This window comes from Lissotriton vulgaris, chromosome 4_1 (genome assembly GCF_964263255.1).
Source record: "Lissotriton vulgaris chromosome 4_1, aLisVul1.2, whole genome shotgun sequence".
In the NCBI taxonomy this organism is placed as follows: Eukaryota; Metazoa; Chordata; class Amphibia; order Caudata; family Salamandridae; genus Lissotriton; species Lissotriton vulgaris.
The window spans coordinates 760,175,780-760,189,859 of NC_141691.1; the positions used below are offsets into that span (position 1 = coordinate 760,175,780).

Sequence of the window (14,080 nt, forward strand, 5' to 3'; positions counted from 1 at the left end):
CATTATTGTCATATTTCATGATCCTATGTGTTATACTGTTTTTACAGAGATGTGTCACATTTTCAGGTTTAGGTATGACAAAATATGTTTTTCTTTACTGCTAGTTACTCTGATACAAAGCATGGGAATCTATGAAAGTTCCAATACTGGGGCAAGAAAACAAGTTACTTACCTGTAACTTTGGTTCCCCAGTATTGGTAACTTTCATAGATTCCCATGCGCCCACCCACCTCCCCTGGGAAAGCTCACTCCTCTGATCTTGATGGATAGCTATATACAACGGCTACGAAAATCTGAGGCTCTGAGCTTCTCTCAGGAAGGTTCTATGGGGTGAGGCTGCTCTGATTGGCTGCTGCAGAAATTTGGTCTCTTTTACACAAAGAGGTGGATAAGCTACAAAATGAGATGAGGCCTAGGCCTATTTTTTCACTTTGTGCTTACTACTTTAGTTTTTTACTATTTACCGAGGCTCCCATTCCGACGACGGGGAATGATACAAAGCATGGGAATCTATGAAAGTTACCAATACTGGGGAACCAAAGTTACAGGTAAGTAACTTGTTTTCTTCCGGGGACCGGTTTCTGGCATTTCAGCCGTCGTCGGCCCGGCTTGCTTGAGTCCTGATGGTGCAATGAGCAAGGGACTCGCATCTGAGTATACCCTTCCACGCTTAGGGTGGACAAAATATTTAACAACAAGGGGTGGTGATGGACAGAGTTTCTGAATTAAGCAGAATACTCTCACCCAGTCAAGAGATCAGGGCTAGATCCAACACCGTTTTTTAGCTCACTGCACCATCCCAGTTCAGAACCTGGCTATATGCAAAATAGTCTGTTCCTGTCCCAGTGCATGATGGGAACAGGGCAAACCAAACTACCAAGCCAATTCTTACACTGGGAAGGAAACAAGCTTCCGGGGACCGGTTTCTGGCATTTCAGCCGTCGTCGGCCCGGCTTGCTTGAGTCCTGATGGTGCAATGAGCAAGGGACTCACATCTGAGTATACCCTTCCACGCTTAGGGCCACTATAGGTGTGGCAGGGTATACTCAGACATGAGTCCCTTTCTCACTGCACCATCAGGTTTCAAGCAAGCCGGGCCGAAGACGGCTGAAATGCCAGAAACCGGTCCCCGGTAGCTTGTCTCCTTTCTGGTGAAGAATTGGCTTGGTAGTTTAGTCTGCCCTGTTCCCATGATGCACTGGGCCAGGGACAGACTGATTTGCATATAGCCAGGTTCTGAGCTGGGATGGTGCAGTGAGATAAATAACGGTGATGGATCAGGCCCTGATCTTTGGACTGGGTAAGAGTGGTCTGCTTAATTCAGACACTCTGTTCATCACCACCCCCTTTTTTGATTTGATTAAGTTAAAGGCTTTTGCTTTGCTAATGGTATTGTATAGCAAAGCAAATGGCTTTAACTTAATGAAAGGAGAGGCCTATTGCATTTTTAATGCTTTTTTTTTTAAGCGACAAAGAAAACACGTCTGTTGTTCTCTTTTATATGAAATTCAACTGGTAGTTACTGAAATGTCGTGAGGTATACCCTGACAATTTACAGAAGTAGCTTCAGATTCCAATATGTATGTTGCACAGTAAACCTGGAATGTAATGGGATATATGGGCCTATTAAAGGTAAGTGCACGAAAAAGAAAAGGAAAATGTGCATTGGTAAATTAGTTTAAAAAAAGGAAAAAAAGTTGATGTGCCCATTAAGCTCTGAAAGCAGTTAATGTGTCCCTGCACACACATAATCAGCCACAGATACAGTAACTGGAACAGGGAAATCAGTAAAAAAAGGAAAACGGACTCTGGGAAAGAGATTCACTGAAGCAGAAACACAAACTCTGGGTTAGGGAAACAATGGCACAGGCAGCTACTGGAACACAACAAGGTGGACACACACGGGCTGGGATATACTGGACAGGGAAACACAGGACACTGGGAGAGGAGAGACACACTGAAACAGGGAAACAACTAGAACACAGAGGTTACAAATATGAAACCCATTGGCTTTGCCAGTGCTTGTTAAACTTGTTGTTAGTAAAAAAAAAAACAGTTGCTCTCGACGTGTATGGCTCACTGGAACACAACATGTTAAAGCATTCACCTAATGTCCAGGAATGTTTTTTTTTTAATATGTAAAGATCTTTCATATATCAACATCGCTTTGTCATTTACATAATGTAATATGCAATGTATCCAGCTTGTGAGAATGAAAGGATGAGCATTCCCGCCAGGAATTTAAGGCTACAGAACTTCAAAGAGACTCATTTTTCAGTTTATATACATCGCAAACATGAGCACCAGTTACATTACACTAGGCCAAATTTATGTTTTCAAACACTGGATGTTGAGCCGAGTGAGGCTCGAACCTGCTTTTTCAGCTCGAAGGATCGGCAGCTTTAGCTTTAGGCCACAATCTTGCTCTCAAGAACGGAAGCATTTTCAATATTATATATGCCATAGTTGCTGCTTATTTATCTTATGCAATTTACAACCATTGACAAAACCAGTAGCCCTGGCTTGTTGTAGGTGTAATGTTACATGTTGTGCGAAGTACTGATTTTTAGCTTGTGTTTTAAGCCACGCCCTTGATTACTTTGGCCAGGCCCCTATGGGAGACCCCCCCTGTTATTTCATCCCACTTAAAGCCCTGGTAATGCTACCTACCTCCTTCTCAAAATGTGAATACCTTACACCACCCACACTATGTTGTTCGTTTATTCCCCAACATTGAGAATTCTCCCACAAAAGTAGCCAATAGAAACTCCAGAACTGTACAATAAGCCCACTTTTTTCAAGGAAGCGCTTCTATGCCTTAGTATTGGCTGAAGGCGCTACATAAATGCTGATAACGTATCAACACTGTGGCACGCACTCCTTTATAATACACCATTCCCATGTGCCCTCCTACCCGCACAGAGCTCGGCATGTGCTCCCCCTGGGCTCCTTACTGGAGTGGAGCACATGTTACCTGAAACTACACACGTCCGCACCCATGTGCTGCTGCCTCGTCCCAGCAGTTCACATTAGTAGGCTGCAGGCTTGCTGTGAGTGCCTGAGCCTGTCTCCCCCAAGCCTTGGCTCCTCCCTGGGCCCTTTGTTTCCTTGAACAGCTGCATTAGCTTTTCCGCTGCTGTAAAAAGGTGAATGTGCTGCTGTTGCTGCCGCTGAATCCTGACATTGGTTCCTCGCAGCTCGTGCCTTTGATGGGCCAAGTTCAGAGACTCGCGGCTCTCCCAGCAGCATCATGGAAATCAAAACAAAGCAGAAAAAAAAAATGAAAAAAAGTAGAGACACTCCCTTACTCCTGCTAACAGCATCTCTCTCAATGCGCGAACAGTGGATTGCGGGCAGGGGGTGCAAAAAACCACAGACAGTGGAGTGATGCGGGGGAGAGGGGGTGAAAATACACTGAGTGCGGGTGGGGGAGGGGTGTGCGAAAATTAACGGACAGCGGATTGCGGTCGGGGGGAGGAGTTGTTAAAAAAACACGGACCATGGAGTGCAGGCAGGGGGAGGGAGGTGCGAAAGAGTTAAACTCCTCAAGTATGACCGATCATGTTTTATTCCTGCAACACACCTCTGCTTAAATGCAAAGTTTCGACGAAATCACCGCTGCCTGTTCATTAGGTATTTAAACTCCTCTGACAGAGGAAAAGTTAAATAAAATGCGCGTCAGCCCTGGTTGACTTTTGCGGATCTCTTCTGATTAGACAAACAGATGCGGGGCTGCAAAATTTAAAACAAATGCGCTTGTTTATTCATTCCTCTGACAAGTTACAATACATTTTTAACTCTTAGTGAGTGACTTCCCAGGTGCAGGAACCATTGAGGGTTAACAAGAGACGGGCCGCGCCACAACTGGGGGAGATGATGAGTCCAAGCCAGGTGTGTGGCCTAAACCGACGGCTGATGGGCAATATCTGATCAAATGCAGTCTGTGGAAATCTCAACACCAGGCCCAAAAGGCGAACTGACATTCTCAGAGTTGTCGCAGCAAAATTCGAATTTCACCACTTGTGCAGCGGAAACGCCCACAATGCACCGCGCGAGCCAAGTCTGTTTCTTGATAGGAGGAGTATTGCTTGTCTTGACAGTGAAAGGAAACAAAATCAGGCTGTTATCATTTAATATGAAACTGCTACATGTAATTCCTCTACAACAATAATGTATTTCATCTATTTTCTACTTATCGTAACCTTTTAGCACCTAACTCCTGCTAACAGCATCTCTCTCAATGCACACACAGCGGATTGCAGGCGGGCGGTGCGAAAATGCATGGGCAAATGTATGGACAACGGAGTGTGATCGCACTTTAGATACCGCAACAAAAGTGTGCGCATTTAAAATACATACTGCAACAAAGCAGAGCATCAAAAAGAACAAGCGCGGTACCGGAAAGGCAGCCGCTTGTTTATATTTGCATTGCGCTATCAATTTAAGTGAAAGCGTGATGCAAAAATAAACACACGGCTGACTTTACCAAAGCAGAATGAGAAGAAAAAAGTGCGTACCGACTAATGAAGGAGAGTGTGTGTCACGCCACCAGTAAAGCATCCAGTCCAGGTGGGCTGGCCTAAAACTGGACAGGGTAGTAACCAGGAGGCTACACTCCACTTCCAAAACTGTATTGATTACAAGAAGCCCTCGCATGATGCGGGCAGCGCATTCGTGCTGCTAATACCAGGCGAGACCTAAAAAAAAGTATAGGAACTGTGATGCTGCATGCAATGTGGGCGGCGTGAGTTAGCGTGGGACCAGGGTTAAAGCTATTGCAAAAAAAAAAGAAAATTCTGTAACTTTTTTTCGGTATTTCACTTTTATGGAACCTACATATAAAAAGACACAGTTTAAATGAAAAATAAAGGCAAGTTAAGTTAATAGGAGGGAAATTGAGCCTGGTTGGTGCAGTGTAGAATAGTGATTTAATAAATGTATGTTTAGTGCTAGGAGGTCCCAATCTGTACCAGATAGCACTGTGAATATGTAAGTCATTATTTGAAAGTTGCATTACTCACAGTAGAAGATGGGTTGGTATGTCAGGAAGTTTAAAGCTATGCCATCAATTAAAGCCAGAACCAACTTACAAGCAATTTAACCAGTTGAGCACATTAACATTTATTTTAGGCAACCAGGCTTGTTTAGCTGTCTGCCCCTCTCTCGGGCTAGTTGAAAGACTAAAATATACCCAGAGTGCCAAATGCAGTGGTGGTGTCTGGCCTGTCCCTGTGAATTTTATATCTTCTTAGGTATTTTTTTTAAGTGTTTTTTTTTTAATAGCTCATACTACCTATACTGAGTCTTTTTGAAGCTGCCTTAATATTTCAATACAACTGGAACATGGCATTAGTAGATTGTGAGACCTTTTCTTTGGGACCTAGGACATTAAGTGGCCACTGGGCACTAAATGTGGTGGGCACTACTGTTTAACAGAGTCAATCATTTAGTAATATTTCTCTCCAAAGAAGGCAACAGCAAGTAGTTAAGGCTTACTCCAGGAGACAGTAAATGGATTGAACTCCAATACAATAAAACTCCTATCTTTTCAAAGGGCCTGATTTAGAGGTGGTTATAGAATGAAATCCCAAAAATATTTGTAAAGTGCCCGGATACCCTCTTGGGTCATGTTCGCGCTACAAAAAACTTTTACAATAAATAAATGTCCCACAATTTAGTTACGCTCACACACCACTAGGCAATTTCTGGTGCATCCCCATGCAGTCTCTGTGCATGCATAATGTGTCTTAAAGTCCTGTGCTACAATGCATGTTTACCAGACTTATGTTTACAGGCTCAGAGGGTTGTCTTTACGTACCACCACAATGTATGATTTATAGATTTGGTAAACAGTAACTTGTAACACTGTGGATCAAGCTTTTGTGAAACAGGTAAGATTGTAGAAAGTTGTCATATACCACAGTGCCATGCAACCCAGTGACTTTCACAAATCTGTTATACAACAACATAAATAACTCTCCTGCCTTCTGATGAGTTACTTATCTGGTGTTATCAATTTTAGGTGGGAACACTGTGTCAAGGTTAATATGTCATGAGCTCTTATCAGAGAGACACCCTGAGACTTAATTCGCCTTCCGTGTTTTGTTGTGGTTCAGATGAAGGGAGTGGATGTTTTAGGCAATGCACCGAGCTCGGCAGAAGAGTACCGTTTTGAGGACTGGATTAGTAATCATTTTATCTCTAAACTACCTACCTTTGATCTGCTTCTTCCTTAACACTGCAGTGTAGATACGGTGCTATAAAGGTTCCCAGGTCCGGTCGTGAGTAGTTTGCTTTACTATCTGGGATCTGAAGCCCTCTTTATTCCATTATAAAAGCAAGAGTACAGGAGCCAGAATGCAAAGCAAAAACACACTGGATTATATTACTCACTGTCATACTTAACTAATACACTTGAGAGCTTAGAATATCATACAAGTCACTTACTATTCTTCCATCCCCTATGCTTCTTCCCCATCATACAGTCAGCAGAGTTCCTCTGCTATGGATGATGTCCCTAATTAAACTCACGCCTGTCAGGAGTTTTCTAGTTTAGGAGTGGGAACTAACCTGGCGCAAGCAAATGTAACTCTCGACGTGTGGCAGTATGAAAGCCTCTCTACGGTGACCTTTTACGTAATGTCCTCACTAAATTGAAACTCTGAGTCACACCACCTACTAGGAATGGTCAACATCCAAACAGAGGGGCAGAAGGAACAAGCATTTTCAATGCAACGGTCTCGCCTTTGCAAAAGTTTGAGCTATTGGCATTGTAAATTACAACATTTTTATTTATGTGTTGGTTTTGAAAACAGATAAATAAATGGCATTATTATTTAACATGCCAATAGCTTAATCTTGCAAATGCGAGAATGTATTGTGCGCTGAGAGGGACAGTAAGGAGGCATTTGCGCTGCGAGGGGCAGTGAGGAAGTATTGTGCGTTGAGAGGGGCAGTGAGGAGGTATTGCGCGTTGAGGGTTCAGTGAGGAGGTATTGTGCACTGAGGGGGGCAGTGAGGAGGTATTGTGCGTTGAGGGGGCAGTAAGGAGGTATTGTGCACTGAGGGGGGCAGTGAGGAGGTGTGGTGCCAGCACCTTTAAATCACAAAACTCTAAAGAAAGTTATTATTACTTGTGTTACCCAAAAGGTGCATCACAGCTTGAACTTCTAATAATAACCAGCACTGGAGAGTGAGTAGTAGAGCGAAGTAGAGCGTGAGCAGTACAGATTAGGGAGTAGTAGAGGGAGTAGTAGAGGGAGTAGTAGAGGGAGTAGTAGAGGGAGTAGTAGAGGGAGTAGTAGAGAGAGTAGTAGAGAGAGTAGGAGAGAGTAGTAGAGAGAGAGAGTAGTAGAGAATAGTAGTGAGTAGTAGAGAGTAGTAGAAAGTAGTAGAGTGTAAGTAATAGAGAAGTAGAGCATGAGTAGTACATAGAGAGTAGGAGAGAGTAGTAAAGAGAGAGTAGTAGTTAGTAGAGTGTGAGTAGTAGAGAGTAAGTAGTAGAGAGTAGTGAGTGAGTAGTAGAGAGTAGTAAAGAGTGAGTAGTAGAGAGAGTAGTAGAGAGTGAGAGTAGTACAGAGTAGAGAGTAGTAGAGATTGAGCAGCCTCCTCTGACCTCACAGTAATGGGCTGCAAGGAACTACACATGCATGCACCCGGGAAAGAAAAGAGGGGGTGCAGTAGAGACAAACTAGTTAAATAAGAGGTGATCACATATATATACCTACACTGAGAGCACAGAGTTTTAGTGTTTTGGTGTAGTTGGCGCTATAAACACTCAAATGCCAACAAATTAAGAACAGCTGTCGTGGGTCCTGTTACTGAATAAACTTCTTTGTGGAAATCTACACTTCGTCTGGCTGTTTCCTAAGGAGATCACACAGTGTTGTTTAAGTGCCCCTCACACACCAACAGGCCCCTTGGTGTCATGCTTCATCATCGGGGCCTTCGCACCCCTCTACGGGATGCGGCGTGCTGCGACTCATGAATACGTAGGAGCACTGATAGTGAACTATGTGTTTTTGTGTGTGAGAGAGTGATTGTGAGTGGTGAGGTGAAAAAAGAATGAGGGGTTTAAAAAATACCTGGCTCGTAGGAAAAAATTATTTAATATGTCCTCGGCTGCTATTGTTAAAAAGGTGCAAGGTGAGGTTGACAGATATACGTATTAGGGTATATCAACCTCTATGTAATGCGTCGACATGTTTCGGAGTTCAACGACTCCTTATTCAGGACGAGGATATGCACGGTTATCCTCACCTTACTCACATGGATGTAAAATGTGAAAGTGTATTTTACAAAAAAAGTAGGTGCAATGTACCTATTAGTGTAGAAATGCGAATAAGCTCTGTTGCGCCCAATTGGCGATTGAAGAACCTGTACGGTGAAAAACATAGTAAACATCACAGTCGGACGTCCAGGAACAGGAAAAAGATGATTTCCAGTCATGTGAGGGTTAAAAAATGAACCAAAAATAAGGTTCAAGGACCCTGTAAAAAGAAAAGGAAAAAAGGACACACAGTAGACCAAGACATACACAGAGTGAAAAACACGCCAAAGCATCTTTCCCAACATTGACTGTGGTGGAAGGAAATTAGATAATAATGGCTTTCTTATAGATCAAGGTTGTCTGACCTCATGAGCCTAAGCGTGGTATTGGGGGTTCCTTCCTCACTGCTCAATAAAGCAACCTATAGGATGTTAAAGGTAGGTTTTAGGGTCAAAAAGTGGTGATGGCAGAATACGGTGGCTCTTGTTTTTGCAGCCCAACTCACGGTTACTGCACGGTCTAGTAGACTGCCTTCCCCTCAACGCGGCTCCGACGATGTGCCGGGTCAGGTTGATTCTAGCCTCTTATATTCCGCCTACCGCTTCAATTAGTGGGTAATTGGAAGCGGAAAAATGCCCAAATAAGGATAAAGTAGCCAGGACCAGTCCGGTCTTGCGCGCTGCTCACGGGCGTGTAGCGCGGTAAGACCGCGCATGCGCAGGGAGGGAGTGTTCCTCTACGCGCGCATGCGTATTGCCGCTATATGGTCAGGACGGCAAATCAAGGCTGCGCGCATGCGTGTAGTCGTTTACCATAAGCTACCTGATTGCGCATGCCTCTAGGAGGTTCCTCATTGCAAGTAGATGGAAGGTATTAAGGGCAGCGTTAGTTATATGGAGATAGGGGTATTAATGGACATTTTAGAAAACATAACCCGCATGCCTCTAGGAGGTTCCTCATTACAAGTTGATGGAAGGAGTTAAAGGCAGCGTTAGTTATATGGAGGTGATGGCATTCATGGACATTTTTAGAAAACATAACCCTCATGTATAGATGTTATAATATTGGTTCTCTATCAGTATGAGAGGGAAATGAAGGATGCCCATGGTGTCAGAAACAGATCTAAGCAGTTGGCTCCATGCAATTGAGTCATTTAGCCCAGTGGTATCTGTTCCAAGGCGGAACACCCACCTCTGCTCTTTTTCAAATAGCCCAACATCTGTAGGCAGTTGCTCAATCACTGTCCAATGTATTTCGTTTACACAATGTTGGCTTTCTAGAAAGTGGGCTGCCATTTTCGTGGTGGATTTCTTGCATCTTATGTTACTTTTATGTTCGTTAATCCTGATTTTGACTGCCCTCGTTGTCATGCCCATATATTCTTTTTTGCAGGGGCAAGTAATTAGGTACACCACGTTCTTGCTATTACAGTTAGTGAACGTTCGTTGTTCCCATTTGGTACCATTCGTGAAGGTGAGGGTCTGGCTCTTTTTTGTTAGATGACAACTGTTACAGTTACCACAGGGGTGGTGGCCGTGTACACCTTGTAACCTAGTTTGTTGTTCTTTGGTTTTTGGAGGTCTCGTATGGACAAGCATGTCCTTTATATTCCTGCCCCGTCTGTGGGCAAACAGTGGTTTTTCCAGATTTAGTGAACCGCTGGTTAGAATGCGCCAGTGTTTATTGACCAGTTTGGAAACTTGGTTCGAGATTGGACTGTAAGTGGTGACACAGACGGTTCTACTGGGTTGGTTTTCTCTTGGTGGTTTGTCTTCCAGAAGGGCTTCACAGTTATTGTTTCTAGCTCTTTTCATTGCTTTTTGAATGACCTGGTTCGGGTATTTTCTCTGTTTCAGCTTTTCACCCAGGTCCTTGGCCTGAGCTTTGTACTTGGCTATGTCGCTACAGTTGCGACGTAAGCGGAGGAACTGCCCGTATGGTAAATTCTCCCTCAGGTGACGTGGATGGAAGCTGTCAAACCTGAGGAGGCAGTTCCTCGCCGTTGGTTTAAAATGGGTCTCAGTCTTTAACAGACCAGCCTCATGGTAGATGTTAAGATCTAGGAAGACCATTGAACTGTTGGACATTTGGTGGGTGAACTTCAGGAATGAGTTTTGGTTATTGAGCTAATGCATGAACTCAGTGATCGATTGGCCGTCCCCTTCCCAGATTACCAGGATGTCATCAATATAGCGTCGCCACGTGTGGATTCTCTCCCTGAAAGGATTGTTAGGGTGGAGAATCTTGGAAGATTCTAGATGGTGAACGTACAATCCCGCCAGGCTCGGCGCAAATGTGCTCCCCATACTAGTTCCATGGCTTTGCCAATACAGAGTGCCCTCGTATTCAAAAAACATTTTGGTGAGTGCTAGTGAGATACACTCCATAACCACTCCACGGGGGGTTTGGTATTTCCATCGGTCAGAGTGAAGTACTTCCTCAATGATCAGTAGTGTTTCGTCATGAGGAAGGCTAGTGTAGAGACTCTCCACATCCAGGCTCAACAGCATTTGCGATTCAGGATCAAAATGGTGGTTCTGTAATAACTGCAGAACCGCTTTGGTGTCTCTTAGTTTTGTGTCGGTTGATTGCACCAAAGGTCTCAAAAAGGCATCGGCAAACTTCGACAGTGGTTCCAGAATGGAAGAAATACCAGATACAATAGGGCGGCCTGGAGGACATTCAACGTTTTTATGGACCTTGGGTATAGTATAGAGGTAAGGAATGCGGGGATTCTTTTGAACAAGGAATTTTGATTCTTTTTTGCTAAGCCAATTGTGCGCCAAGGCTTCCTCAATCATCGCCTCTATTCGCACACGTAGAGACTCAGTTGGATCTTCTGCCAAAACCTGATAGTTTCTTCTGTCAGAGAGAAGTCTCCTGCATTCTCTGTCATATGCAATTGTAGTCTGAATGGCCACTGCTCCACCTTTATCAGCAGGTTTTATGGTGATATCTTTGTTTTCTTTCAGTTCTCTAATCGCCTCATTTTCTAGTTTGCTCATATTTTGGAAAACCTTTTGCTTGGTATTCAATTTACTCAGTTCAAGCATAATGGCTTTTTCGAATGCCAAAACTTCCACAGGTAGTTGGTTGTCTAGAGGTATGAAACTAGACTTAGGTCTTAAACCTGTATCCAAGGTTTCTTGAGATGGTTCTTTATCTTTAAAGAAAGCTCTTAGTTTGATGGTTCTGATGAAATCCTGGATTTCTTTATGCAAAAGGAAAGGGTCAGGTTTATTGGTGGGGACGTATCCTAAGCCTTTATTGAGTACCTTATGTTGTAGGTTTGTTAGGGGCCATGGGGTTATGTTAATAACTAGGTCCCCCTCTTGCTCGTTGATGCTTGGTTCGCAGTCATGCTCCTGGTATGGACCCTGGGGTCTGCTTCGTCTGCGGGTTGCCAATTGACATTGTTGCCCTTCTTGTTCTTCCCTCTGCGAGGTCCTTGGCCCCAGGATAAAAAAGGCTGAGCATTCTGGGGTACGGTAGTTTGGTCTGGCACCCATTGGGGATACATTTGTCCCATTTGTGGTGGGCCAAACTGGTACTGAGGGAACTGAAAATGATTTTGGTACGGATTGTATTGGGGTGGTCCCTGGAAACCTCTCCAGCCTCTCTGGCGGGGGAATTGAGATCTCTGTTGGCGGAAACCTCCCCTCTGTTGTTTCTTTTGTTGGAAACTGCCTGAGTTAGTGCTGGTGGAGCTACCATCCGAGCTTATGTTGTCTGTTTCACTTACGTTCCCTTTCATCACATAGTCGGCTCTTGTGTAAGGGTATGCTCTCTCTGGGGTAAAACGGTCCTTATCCTTTTTCAGTTTGTTAAATTTGCTTTGTTTTAAGGTGGCCTCAAAATCCTTCATTTGCTGATTAAGTTCTTCCAACCCTTTCTTTAAGTCTGCTGGTGAAATAAAAGCTTTCAATTGTACTTCGAGTTTCTGAATTTCTACTTTTAGTTCCAACGATTTTCTTGTGGCTGTTTGGACTATCAACACCAGTCAATCTCTGGTGCAATGCCAGGAGATAAGGGACCAAGCTTTTTTAAAGGTAAGGTCATCCTGAAATATGAAAGGTTCGTTTTTCACCAATAAACCCTGCGGGGCTATTTTGTTCCTCAAGTATTTCCTCATAAGTAGGCCATGTAAGGCCGCCCTTATCTGGACTTTCCTTAGGTTCATCATTTCATCCCAGTCTGCTACTGCTGGGCTCGGGACACTGTTGCTTAACCCTTCAAAACGATTGACATCAGCAAGAATTCTATCGATGTCGTCCTCGCTGAAGGTTAGGCAGTGTTCGTCCTCCATAATGGTGTGGTGAATGAGAAGATTTAGGCGTTGGATGTAGTGTATGTTGAATGTCTTAGTGTGTCACAAAGTAGGGAGGGGCTCCCACAGCTGCACGCTGTCTAGAACATGAATATAACAAAAGGCGGGGGGAGGGAGAGAAACTAGTGGATTCAGTCTCCCCTGCTAATTCGTTTAAACAAAATAGAATCCACTCAGAAGGTGGTAGTGATCCCTAAAGTGATGGGGAGCACACAGTGTTGTTTAAGTGCCCCTCACACACCAACAGGCCCCTTGGTGTCATGCTTCATCATTTGGGCCTTCGCACCCCTCTACGGGATGCGGCGTGCTGCGACTCACGAATACGTAGGAGCACTGATAGTGAACTATGTGTTTTTGTGTGTGAGAGAGTGATTGTGAGTGGTGAGGTGAAAAAAGAATGAGGGGTTTAAAAAATACCTGGCTCGTAGGAAAAAAGTATTTAATATGTCCTCTGCTGGTATTGTTAAAAAGGTGCAAGGTGAGGTTGACAGATATACGTATTAGGGTATATCAACCTCTATTTAATGCGTCGACATGTTTTGGAGTTCAACGACTCCTTCCTCAGGACGAGGATATGCACAGGTATCTTCACCTTACTCACATGGATGTAAAATGTGAAAGTGTATTTTACAAAAAAACTAGGTGCAATGTACCTATTAGTGTAGAAATGCGAATAAGCTCTGTTGCGCCCAATTGGCGATTGAAGAACCTGTAGGGTGAAAAACATAGTAAACATCACAGTCGGACGTCCAGGAACAGGAAAAAGATGATTTCCAGTCATGTGAGGGTAAAAAATGAACCAAAAACAAGGTTCAAGGACCCTGTAAAAAGAAAAGGAAAAAAGGACACACAGTAGACAAAGACATACACAGAGTGAAAAACACGCCAACGCATCTTTCCCAACATTGACTGTGGTGGAAGTGAGTTGGGTTGCAAAAACAAGAGCCACCTTATTCTGCCATCACCACTTTTTGACCCTAAAACCTACCTTTAACATCCTCTAGGCTGCTTTATTGAGCAGTGAGGAAGGAACCCACAATACCACGCTTAGGCTCATGAGGTCAGACAATCTTGATCTATAAGTAAGCCATTATTATCTAATTTCCTTCCACCACAGTCATGTTGGGAAAGATGCTTTGGCGTGTTTTTCACTCTGTGTATGTCTTAGTCTACTGTGTGTCCTTTTTCCTTTTCTTTTTACAGGGTCCTTGAACCTTATTTTTGGTTCATTTTTTACCCTCACATGACTGGAAATCATCTTTTTCCTGTTCCTGGACGTCCGACTGTGATGCTTACTATGTTTTTCACCCTACAGGTTCTTCAATCGCCAATTGGGCGCAACAGAGCTTATTCGCATTTCTACACTAATAGGTACATTGCACCTACTTTTTTTGTAAAATACACTTTCACATTTTACATCCATGTGAGTAAGGTGAGGATAACCGTGCATATCCTCGTACTGAAGAAGGAGTCGTTGAACTCCG

At 43.7% G+C, this 14,080-nt stretch overlaps 1 protein-coding gene across 2 annotated transcripts in view; it reads left to right on the forward strand.

Annotated features, from left to right (window-relative positions):
* WRNIP1 (WRN helicase interacting protein 1) overlaps window positions 1–14,080 on the forward strand; it is a 488,996-nt gene that overhangs the window by 291,272 nt on the left and 183,644 nt on the right. The gene's annotated exons all lie outside the window — the stretch shown is intronic.